Source organism: Pseudophryne corroboree, assembly GCF_028390025.1.
Source record: "Pseudophryne corroboree isolate aPseCor3 chromosome 3 unlocalized genomic scaffold, aPseCor3.hap2 SUPER_3_unloc_9, whole genome shotgun sequence".
Taxonomy (NCBI): Eukaryota; Metazoa; Chordata; class Amphibia; order Anura; family Myobatrachidae; genus Pseudophryne; species Pseudophryne corroboree.
The window spans coordinates 2867040-2880139 of NW_026967585.1; the positions used below are offsets into that span (position 1 = coordinate 2867040).

The 13100-nt window shown below is 49.6% G+C and overlaps 1 long non-coding RNA gene across 1 annotated transcript; it reads left to right on the plus strand.

Moving 5' to 3' along the window:
* Positions 1-3008: 3008 nt before the first annotated feature.
* On the plus strand, positions 3009-8353 carry LOC134984864 (uncharacterized). Its single transcript, XR_010191791.1, has 3 exons — positions 3009-3090; positions 4818-5009; positions 8281-8353. It is a non-coding gene; the product is annotated as an uncharacterized LOC134984864 (long non-coding RNA).
* Positions 8354-13100: the final 4747 nt, after the last annotated feature.

Genomic DNA, 13100 nt, shown 5'->3' on the forward strand with positions numbered 1-13100 from the left:
TGAGTCAGCACAGGATGCTACCCCTGTATACAATGACAGCACAGGCCACTCCTTCTGTATAGAAAGCCAATACATGCGGCTCACCCTATATAATAATAGTAACAAGACGCCACAGGCCCCTCCCCCTGTATACTATGACAGTACAAGACGCTACCCCTGTATATTATGACAATACAGGCCACTACTCCTGTATACTATGACAGCACAGGACGCTGCCCCTGTACATTATGCTACTACCCCTGTATACAATGATGGCACAGGATACTACCCCTGTATATTATGACAACACAGGCCGCTCCACCTGTATACTATGACAGCAGATGATGCTACCTCTGTATATTATGTAAACACAGGCCGCTCCCCCTGTATACTATGACAGCACATGATGCTACCCCTGTATATTATGTTAATACAGACCGCTCCCCCTGTATACTATGACAGCACATGATGCTACCCCTGTATATTATGAAAACACAGGCCACTCCTCCTGTATTCTATGACAACACAGGCTGCTACCCTGTATATTTTAGCAACACAGGCCGATCCCCCTGTATACAATGACAGCACAGGCCACTCCTTCTGTATAGAAAGCCAATACATGCTGCTCTCCCTATATAATAATAGTAACAAGACACCACAGGCCCCTCCCCCTGTATACTATGACAGCACAGGCCGCTCCCCCTGTATTCAATGACGACACAGAATGATACCCCTGCATATTATGACAATACAGGCCGCTCCCCCTGTATACTATGACAGCACAGGATGCAACCACTGTATATTATGACAACACAGGCCGCTCCTCCTGTATACTATGACAGCACAGGATGCTACCCCTGTATACTATGACAGCACAGGCCACTCCTTCTGTATAGAAAGCCAATACATGCTGCTCTCCCTATATAATAACAGTAACAAGTCACCACAGGTTGCTCCCCCTGTATACTATGACAGCACAGGCCGCTCCTCCTGTATACAATGACAGCACAGGATGCTACCCCTGTATATTATGACAATACAGGCCGCTCCCCCTGTATACTATGACAGCACAGGATGACAACACAGGCCGCTCCTCCTGTATACTATGACAGCACAGGATGCTACCCCTGTATATTATGACAATACAGGCCGCTCCCCCTGTATACTATGACAGCACAGGATGCTACCCCTGTATATTATGACAACATATGCTGCTCCCCTGAATATTAATACAACACAGGCCGCTCCCTCTGTATAGTACAATGCCAAAGGACACAACACCTGTAATGTTCCGTTTATGGAAATACAATAACGGAGGGGTCAGCGCCACCTGTATTACGGTAACGGCGGGGTCTGCGCCACCTGTATTACGGCAACAGCGTGGTCTGCGCCACCTGTATTACGGTAACTCCAGGGTCTACGCCGCTTGTATTACGGTAACGCCTGGGTTTGCGCCACCTGTATTACGGTAACAGCGGGGTCTGCACCTCCTGTATTACGGTAACGGCGGGGTCTGCGCCACTGTATTACAGTAACGGCGGGGTCTGCGCCACTGTATTACGGTAATGGCGGGGTCGGCGCCACCTATATTACGGTTACGGCAGGGGCTGCGCCACCTTAATTACAGAAACGGCAGGGGCTGCGCCACCTGTAATACGGTAACGGCGGGGTTTGCGACGCCTGTATTACGGTAATGGCGGGGTCTGCGCCACAGTATTACGGTAACGGCGGGATCTCCACCACCTGTATTAAGGTAACGGTGGGGTCTGCGCCACCTGTATTACTGTAACACCGGGGTCTGAGCCACCTGTATTACGGTAACGGCCGGGTCTGCGCCACCGGTATTACGGTAACGCCGGGTTCTGCGCTACCTGTATTACGGTAACGGCGGGATCTGCACCACCTGTATTACGGTAATGGCGGGGTCTGCGCCACCTGTATTAAGGTAACTCCGGGGTCTGCGCCACCTGTATTACTGTAACGCCGGGGTCTGAGCCACCTGTATTACGGTAACGGCCGGGTCTGCGCCACCGGTATTACGGTAACGCCGGGTTCTGCGCTACCTGTATTACGGTAACGGCGGGATCTGCGCCCTCCTTTATTACGGTAATGGCGGGGTCTGCTACAACTGTATTACGATAACGGGCGGGTCTGCGCCACTTGTATTACGGTAATGGCGGGGTCTGCACCACCTGTATTACGGTAACGCCGGGGTCTGCGCCACCTGTATTACGGTAACGGCGGGGTCTGGCCACCTGTATTACGGTAACGGCGGGGTCTGCGACGCCTGTATTACGGTAACGGCGGGGTCTGTGAAGCCTGTATTAAGGTAACGGCGGGGTCTGTGCCACCTGTATTACGGTAACAGCTGGGTCTGCGTCACCTGTATTACGGTAACGGCGGGGTCTGTGACGCCTGTATTACGGTAACGGCGGGGTCTGCACCACCTGTATTACGGTAACAGCTGGGTCTGCGTCACCTGTATTACGGTAACGGCGGGGTCTACGCTACCTGTATTACGGTAGCGGCGGGGTCTGCGCCACCTGTATTACAGTAATAGGACACTAGAGTGTCAGCCACCTGTATAGGGATAATGCAGCACCAGAGGCTGCTCCAGCTGCACTATAACAAGGCACCAGAGGCTGCTCCCCCTGTAGTACAGAACCTGACACCAGAGCTGCTCAGCCTATAGAATAATAATAATAATATCATTACCTGCTGCCAGACACAGCAATGGCTGCTCTCTGCTCCTGCTGCCTTGTGGGAATGATAGAAGGAAGGCGGAGCTCAGACCTGGGGAAAATGGCCGCCGCTCCTGACGTCATTACACGGCCAGGGAACCTATTGCTGCTGCAGTTGATGCCGGACTGGTCTACCATAAAATGGCCGCCGGCCTTCTGCACTGAGGACTTTTATGGTTTTTGTCATTACTGGGGGCGGAGCTGCGGGCGGGGTGAAGGAGGGGAGGGGCCAATAACCAGGAAGCAGCTTTTGCCAATCATGCCCTACTTCCTATCTGTGCGTTCCACCTTACTTCCGGATTGTGCGTTCCACATACAGGAAGTGAGTTTTCATCGACTGCTGCAGCCTTCCAGTGTCCGTTGAGATCAGGTAATGGCGTCTTACTATACAGGGGGAGCAGCCTGTAGTGTCCTGATATTATTATTAAACAGGTGGAGCAGCCATTTGTGTCCTGTTATTATTACTATACAGTGGGAGCAGCCTGTGGTGTCCTATTATTATTATTATACAGGAGGAGCAGCCTTTGGTGTCCTGTTATTGTTATTGTTGTTATTATTATTATCAATATAATAATACAGGGGGAGCAGCCTGTGGTGTCCTGTTATTATTATTATTATTATTATTATACAGAGGGAGCGGCGTGTGGTGTCCTGTTTTTATTATTATACAGGTGGAGCGGCCTGTTGTGTCCTATTATTATTATAGATGGGGAGCTACTTGTAGTGTCCTATTATATTTTTACTGGTGGAGCAGCCTATTGTGTGATTTTATTATTAATATAAAGGGAGAGCAGAATGGGGTGTGCTGTTGTTATTAGTGTTATACAGGGGGAGCAGGTTTTTGTGTACAGTTATTATTATACAGGGACAGCATCTTGTGGTGTCCTGGTATTATTATTATTATTATACATTGGGAGTGATGGTGATGTCCTACAATACAGGAGGAATGGTCTGTGGTGTCCTGCTTTTAAATACATTTGTTATTATTTTTTTATTGGGGTGCAGCCTTTAGTGTCGTTGTTATTATTATTATTATTATTACTACAGGTTGAGTATCCCATATCCAAATATTCGGAAATACAGACTTTTTTTGAGTGAGAGTGAAATAGTGAAACCTTTCTTTTTTGATGGCTCAATGTACACAAACTTTGTTCAATGCACAAAGTTATAAAACAATATTGGCTAAAATGACCTTCAGGCTGTGTGTATAATGTGTATATGTAACATAAATGCGTTCTGTGCTTAGACTTGGGTTCCATCACCATGATATCTCATTATAGTATGCAATTATTCCAAAATACGGAATAATCCGATATCCAAAATACCTCTGGTCCCAAGCATTTTGGATAAGGGATACTCTGGGGATTGAAAATATTGCTCAAAATCTAGGATGTATTAAAGCAGAGACGATAATATCCCTGGCATGTGTAACAGATGATAATTGGAGCAGTATGAAGCAAATGTATATCAGACTTCTGGGAGTGTCACAGTGACATAACATATCTATAATAATAATACAGGAACATGACTGGGGAGGTGAGGGGATCTGGGAGCATCATAGTGACATCACTTATATCTATAGTAATAATACAGAGACATGACTGGGGAGGTGATAGGATCTGGGAGTATCACAGTGACGTCACTTATATCTATAGTAATAATACAGGGACATGAGTGGGGAGGTGAAGGGATCTGGGAGTATCACAGTGACGTCACTTATATCTATAGTAATAATACAGGGACATGACTGGGGAGGTGAGGGCATCTGGGAATATCACAGTAACATCACTTATGTCTATAATAATACAGGGACATGACTGGGGAGGTGAGGGAATCTGGGAGCATCATAGTGACATCACTTATCTCTATAGTAATAATACAGAGACATGACTGGGGAGGTGAGGGGATCTGGGAGCGTCACATTTACATTACTTATATCTGTAGTAATAATACAGGAATATGACTGGGGAGGTGATGGGATCTGGGACCATCACAGTGACATCACTTATATCTATAGTTATAGTACAGGTACATGACTGGGAGGTGAAGGGATCTAGGAGTATTTGCAGCGATATTGATGTCTCCCCCATTTCGCAGGGTTACACAGTAGTGAAGAAGATCTCTGGTGAGTGTGAGACACCCAGCAGCCATCCTCGTGTGTCAGGTGGACTAAGCAGGACCCACAGCCCCATCACAGTGCCTCCACCTCACTCACTGATACATGAGAGAGACAGTGACCAGAAGATCCTGGAACTCAACAACAAGATCATTCAGCTGCTGACAGGAGAGGTGACTGCTGGGAATGGGACATTATACAATAACACCAGGGGACATGTCTTGGTGATGACTGAAGAGGTGACTGCTGGGAATGGGACATTATACAGTAACACCAGGGGATGTGTCTCGGTGATGACTGGAGAGGTGACTGCCGGGACTGGGACATTATACAGTAATACCGGGGGACGTGTCTGGGTGATGACTGGAGAGGTGACTGCTGGGAATGGGGCATTATACAGTAACACCAGGGAATGTGTCTGGGTGATGACTGGAGAGGTGACTGCTGGGAATGGGGCATTATACAGTAACACCAGGGAATGTGTCTGGGTGATGACTGGAGAGGTGACTGCTGGGAATGGGGCATTATACAGTAACACCAGGGAATGTGTCTGGGTGATGACTGGAGAGGTGACTGCTGGAAATGGGACATTATACAGTAACACCGGGGATGTGTCTGGGTGATGACTGGAGAGGTGACTGCTGGGAATGGGACATTATACAGTAACACCTTCGGATGTGTCTGGGTGATGTCTGGAGAGGTGACTGCTGGGAATGGGGCATTATACAGTAACACCAGGGAATGTGTCTGGTTGATGACTGGAGAGGTGGCTACTGGAAATGGGACATTATACAGTAACACCAGGTGATGTGTCTGGGTGATGACTGGAGAGGTGACTGCTGGGAATGGGACATTATACAGTAACACCAGGGGACATGTCTGGGTGATGACTGGAGAGGTGACTGCCGGGAATGGGGCATTATACAGTAACACCAAGGAATGTGTCTGGGTGATGACTGCAGAGGTGCCTGCTGGGAATGGGGCATTATACAATAACACCAGGAGATGTGTCTGGGTGATGACTGGAGAGGTGACTGCTGGGAATGGGGTATTATACAGTAACACCGGGGGGATGTGTCTGGGTGATGACTAGAGAGGTGACTGCTGGGAATGGGACATTATACAGTAACACCAGGGAACGTGTCTGAGTGATGACTGGAGAGATGACTGCTGGGAATGGGACATTATACAGTAACACCAGGAGATGTGTCTGGATGATGACTGGAGAGATGACTGCTGGGAATGGGACATTATACAGTAACACCAGGGGACGTGTCTGGGTGATGACTGGAGAGGTGACTGCTGGGAATGGGACATTATACAGTAACACCAGGGGATGTGTCTGGGTGATGACTGGAGAGGTGACTGCTGGGAATGGGACATTATACAGTAACACCAGGGGATGTGTCTGGGTGATGACTGCTGGAAATGGGACATTATACAGTAACACCAGGAGATGTGTCTGGATGATGACTGGAGAGGTGACTGCTGGGAATGGGACATTATACAGTAACACCAGGGAACGTGTCTGGGTGATGACTGGAGAGGTGACTGCTGGGAATGGGACATTATACAGTAACACCAGGGGATGTGTCTGGGTGATGACTGGAGAGGTGACTGCTGGGAATGGGACATTATACAGTAACACCAGGGGATGTGTCTGCGTGATGACTGGAGAGGTGACTGCCGGGAATGAGGCATTATACAGTAACACCAGGGGATGTGTCTGGGTGATGACTGGAGAGGTGACTGCCGGGAATGAGGCATTATACAGTAACACCAGGGGACGTGTCTGGGTGATGACTGGAGAGGTGATTGCTGGGAATGGGACATTATACAGTAACACCAGGGGATGTGTCTGGGTGATGACTGGAGAGGTGACTGCTGGGAATGGGACATTATACAGTAACACCAGGGGATGTGTCTGGGTGATGACTGGAGAGGTGACTGCTGGGAATGGGACATTATACAGTAACACCGGGGGATGTGTCTGGGTGATGAATGGAGAGGTGACTGCTGGGATTGGGACATTATACAGTAACACCAGGGGATGTGTCTGGGTGATGACTGGAGAGGTGGCTGCTGGGAATGGGGCATTATACAGTAACACCAGCGGATGTGTCTGGATGATGACTGGAAAGGTGACTGCTGGGAATGGGACGTTATACAGTAACACCAGGGGACGTGTCTGGGTGATGACTGGAGAGGTGATTGCTGGGAATGGGACATTATACAGTAACACCAGGGGATGTGTCTGGGTGATGACTGGAGAGGTGACTGCTGGGAATGGGACATTGGCCCTCATTCCGAGTTGTTCGCTCGGTATTTTTCATCGCATCGCAGTGAGAATTCTCTTAGTGCGCATGCGTAATGTTCGCACAGCGCATGCGCCAAGAAACTTTACTATGAAGAAAGTATTTTTACTCACGGCTTTTTCATCGCTCTGGCGATCGCATTGTGATTGACAGGAAATGGGTGTTACTGGGCGGAAACACGGCGTTTTAGGGGCGTGTGACTCAAAACGCTACCGTTTCCGGAAAAAACGCAGGCGTGTCTGGAGAAACGGTGGGAGTGCTTGGGCGAACGCTGGGTGTGTTTATGACGTCAGCCGGGACCGAAAAGCACTGAATTGATCGCACAGGCAGAGTAAGTCTGGAGTTACTCTAAAACTGCTAACTCGGTTTTGATCGCAATATTGCGCATACATCGGTCGCACATTTAAGAAGTTTAGATTCACTCCCAGTAGGCGGCGGCTTAGCGTGTGTAACTCTGCTGAAATCGCCTTGCGAGCGAACAACTCGGAATGAGGGCCATTATACAGTAACACCAGGGGATGTGTCTGGGTGATGACTGGAGAGGTGACTGCTGGGAATGGGACATTATACAGTAACACTAGGGGATGTGTCTGGGTGATGACTGGAGAGGTGGCTGCTGGGAATGGGGCATTATACAGTAACACCAGCGGATGTGTCTGGATGATGACTGGAAAGGTGACTGCTGGGAATGGGACGTTATACAGTAACACCAGGGGATGTGTCTGGGTGATGACTGGAGAGGTGGCTGCTGGGAATGGGGCATTATACAGTAACAGCAGGGGATGTCTCTGGGTGATGACCGGAGAGGTGACTGCTGGGAATGGGTCATTATACAGTAACACCGGGGGACATGTCTGGGTGATTACTGGAGAGGTGACTGCTGGGAATGGTACATTATACAGTAACACTAGGGAACGTGTCTGAGTGATGACTGGAGAGGTGACTGCTTGGAATGGGGCATTATACAGTAACACCAGGGGATGTGTCTGGGTGATTACTGGAGAGGTGACTGCTGGGAATGGAGCATTATACAGTAACACCAGGGGACGTGTCTGGGTGATGACTGTATCACTGTGTGTGTCAGGTACCTATAAGGTGTCAGGATGTCACTGTCTATGTCTCCATGCAGGAGGGGGAGTATATAGAGGAACACAGGGGTCTGTACAAGGACGTGATGATGGAGAATCACCGGCCCCTCACATCACTGGGTAAGAGGAGACTGTCATGTATTGTACAGGGTAGAGCAGGTATGGGGGCCCCCTATATACACACATCATCTGATAATCACATATATACACTGTACTCAGTCACTGTGTGTCTCCTACAGATGGGCCCAGTAACAGAGATACCCCAGAGAGATGTCCCCGTCCTCTGTATTCCCAGGATTGTACAGAGGAGAATCACAGGATCCCACAGGAGGATCAGGTAGGTGGGATTTAGGGTGAGAGTAGAGCAGCGTGACTTATACACTGATATTATACTGTTTCACCTCAATTTAATCACTATGCAAATGCCATTGTATTTTCTGCTGCGGGGTATACTGGGCTCCACAAGGATTAACATCGGGTGTAGAGTAGGATCTTGATCCGAGGCACCAACAGGCTCACAGCTTTTGACTGTTCCCAAGATGCACAGCGCCGCCTCCTCTATAGTCCCGCCTCCGTGCACAGCTCAGTCAGTAAATTGGAGTCTTGCAGTAAGTAGGCATATAACAGGGGTGCTGCATTAGGCAGCCTATTGATGGGTTTATTGTAAAGGAAAAGACTGAAGATTCTTCTGACAGAGTAACAGGGCTGCAGCCGGCAACGTCTCACAGACGTCCCTGACTGCAGCTCCATCACTCCCAGCGGCTCTGTATACTCCCGCGCCCTGGTTGCCGGGTCACTGCAGCGGAGGCTCCGGTTCTTTCACAACATCAGTCACACACTCGCCGCCGTCCTCCCGGATCGTGGGGCCGCAGGTACGGGGGAGGTAAGGGGTCTCTCTGGCCGCACTTTACCGCGATCCAGCGATCTAGTAAAGGGTATTTCACTCAGCGGGCTATTCCTATATTGCTGTACCTGAGTGACTAAGTGTATCAGATGTCTTTCTGTATAATATAGGATTGTATCACAAGATATACTTGCTGTGTATTTTTCCTTGTGATTTATAGTCACCATATTGATTTATATCTCTTGAACACCCGGTTTGTGCTGTCATAGTCACATCACCGGGTGTTCTTGCTGGGTATATTGCTGCTACACCTTGTACCAGGTTTCCCGATATTGTGCACGCTCTTATGTCTGCTACACGTGGCAATGACGCTGGGGCTTCTCCCACACTGCGTGGTAGTGAGGCCGCAGACGTAATGGAGGAAATGGTTGTTTCCTCTGCTCTACAAGTAACTACCGTCACCTCCCTGAAGGAACCGACGGATAGACGTGTGGAGGGCTGTTTAAAAGCGATTTATACCCTAACAGGGGCTGTGTATAGGCGAACCATTGGACTGCTGAAGCTGTTGAGGCGTGGGCTCAGGAGCTTAAGGCGGAACTGCCTTCCAATGCGTCTGAGCATGCTCCACAATGTCTCTCGTATTGTCACGATCCGGGTATCTGGACGCCATTACTTACCCTTCAGATGCCTCCTAAGGCGGGCTCAGCGTTCCAGGACCGGATCCCGCTGTTCCTGAGTTTCCACATGCAGAGTGTCAGAGTGGTGTTTTCATCAGCCGCGGCCTCTGCTGTGCCCGCGTGGTTAAATGTGCATCTATCAGCCTGGCGTCTCCTGTCTCCGGTGGCCGGCGCCGCCATTACTGTTTCCCAGACCACATGGATTACAAACCAAACTTCCCTCCAAGTGTCTGCATGGGCGCAGCCATCTTGGATTCTGTCATCTGATCATTTCCACCAATCTGCTGTCTGTATTGTTGATTTGCATAATTGCCTAGCCAACCCCTTCCTTGCTGCAGGTATAAGTAAGCTGTGCCTGAGCAAGGAAGACGTCAGTGCTTTGGTTGTCAAACCTAGTTCCTGTTTGTCTCTCTCCTGTGATTGTCTTCCAGGTTCCAGCTCCTGTCTCAAGACTTCCACCATAGAGACCCGCACCAGCATTCCACCTGCGGTGTAGCCTGACTCTCCAATCCATCGTGGATTCATCTGTTTCCAGCTACAACATTACCTGCTTCCAGCTCAGCTTCCAGCAGAGTACAGCTTCCCTTAAAGGGCCGGTGTCCTTTCTACACTTTACCACTCTCCACCGGTATTATTATTTCTCCGCTCTCAAGTTCTACATTTCAGTTCATATTTCATCGCTCCCAAGTTCATTTATTATTTAACTGGTTCCAGCCAGTATCCACTCCGTGCTAACAGCAGTCTGGTTCCAGCCAGTATCCACAGCAGCTGTTTTACCTTCAGCAACCCAGCTTTTCCTGGAACACCAGCTGGCACAATCCTGGGTTATCTCCATTGCTACAGTCGGGCCTGGTAAGGACTTTCCATCTAGAAGATCATAAGAACTATCTCACACTACCAGTGCCCTGTGGCTCCTGCCATCCTGTAGTACTCAGGAACTGTATTTATTCTTTGCTGACTTTTAAGTTTTCTTTTACTGCTGCCGTGTTGCGGAGTTGTCATAATAAACATCATTGACTTTTATCCAAGTTGTCGTGGTCACGCCTTCGGGCAGTTATTATTCATGTTACTTACATGTCCAGGGGTCTGATACAACCTCCCTGGTTCCGGTACATCTCAGCCCCTACAACTGAGGCTGCCTCCCGTCAGCTCAGGCCCTCAGTTGTGACACGTATATTACCACGGCTTCTCTATACCTTAAGTAGGCAGCCTCCGATGCCGGGGTGCTCGAGACCAAGGCTGCTACTACGTCTGACTTGACAAGACGTATCCTTTGGTTGAGATTCTGGTCGGTGGATGTGGATTCCAAGAAAACCCTGGAGGTGCTTCCTTTCAAGGGAGACATTCTCTTCGGAGAAGACCTCAATAAGATTGTGGCTGATCTGGCTACTGCTAAAACTGCTTGCCTACCTAGTACGGCTCCTTCCGCACAGAAGGCTAAAAGTACTCTCCCTCGGCCCTTTCGTCCTCCAGGAAAAGCAAAAGGTCAGGCATACCCAAAGCAAGCTCGTGCTTCCAGACCTGCCAAGCCCAGACCAAAGCGTGCCTGGGCCGCCCATCAGCCTGCTTCCAAAACTGACAAGCCTGCCACATGACGGGGCGGGCCTCCCACTGGGGGATCCCAAGGTGGGGGGCCGACTTCTAGGTTTTGCCCAGGAATGGTTGCAGAGCACTTCGGATAACTGGGTAAGGGAAGTCGTCACTCGAGGTTACGCCATACCCTTCAAGAATCGTCCCCCTCATCGATTTTGTTTGACAGATGTGCCTCTGTATCTGGCAAAAGCAAACACTTTGTATTCGGTGGTGCGCTCCCTCCTGTCCACCGGAGTGGTGATACAGGTGCCTCTAGCTCAAAGGGGGAACGGGTACTATTCAACGCTGTTCCTAGTCCCGAAACCGGATGGGTCCTCACGGCCCATTCTCAATCTGAAGTCCTTGAACAAGCATATGCGGGTCTCCTAGTTTCGTATGGAAACTCTGCACTCTATTGTTCTGGTCTTGGAGCCTGGGGACTTTATGGTCTCCCTGGACATACAGGATGCCTTCCTCCATATTCCTATTGCGGTATCTCATCTGAGGTACCTGAGGTTTGCGGTGGGCAACCTACATTACCAATTTCGGGCGTTACCCTTTGGTTTGACAATGGCTCCCCAAGTTTTCACCAAAGTTATGGCGGTCATGACAGCTTCACTCTGCCGTCAAGGGGTAAGGTTCCTGCTGTATTTGGAAAAATTGTTGATCCTGGCGAATTCCCCAGATCTTCTCCTGTGTGATCTCGATCTGACGGTCCAGTGCATGAAATCCCACGGGTGGCTGATCAACTGGAAGAAATCCTCCCTGGTTCCTGCTCGGAGCATGGTACACCTGGGAGCGTTATTGGACACTCACCACCAGCAGTTGTTCCTGTCTCAGGAGAAAGTCCTGAAACTTCAAGACACGATTCAATGCTTCCTATCTCGTCCGCAAGTGTTGATTCATTCGGCAATGCAAGTGCTAGGTCTCATGGTGTCGGCTTTTAACATGGTGGAGTATGCTCAATTCCATTCTCGCCCTCTGCAGAAGTTGATTCTGTCCAAGTGGGACGGCCTGCCTCACCGGATCAGGTTTCACATGATGTCCTTGTCTCCGGGGGTCTGCCTGTCACTGAGCTGGTGGCTCCAGGACCAACGGTTGTGCAGGGGCCATTCCTTCTGGATATCCAACTGGGTCCTGCTGACGACGGATGCCAGTCTTAGAGGTTGGGGAGCAGTGTTGGAACAGCACTCTCTTCAGGGTCGGTGGACCAAGGAGGAGTCTCTACTCCCGATAAATATTCTGGAACTGCGGGCAGTGTTCAATGCATTGACAATAGCCCAGCATCTCATACAGAACAGACCTGTTGAAGTACAATCGGACAACGCCACCACGGTGGCGTACAACAATCAGGGCGGCACTCGAAGCCGCATGCCATTGAGGGAAGTATCACAGATTCTTCAATGGGTGGAACTTCATCTGCCAGCCATATCGGCAGTGTTCATTCTGGGGGTCCTAAACTGGGAAGCGGACTTTCTCATTCATCAGGACATACATGTGAGAGAGTGGAGCCTCCATCCAGAAGTGTTTCAACTCTTATTGGACAAGTGGGGCCTTCCAGATGTGGACCTGATGGCATCTCGACACAAACGCAAGGTTCTGGTCTTCAGAGCAAGGACAAGGGATCCTCAAGCTGCGTTCGTGGACGTTCTGGCAATACCATGGAACTTTCAGCTACCGTATGTGTTCCCTCCGGTGTCACTCCTGCCCAGAGTAATACGGAAGTTCAAGTAAGAAGGCGGAAACCTGCTTCTGGTTGCTCTAGCGT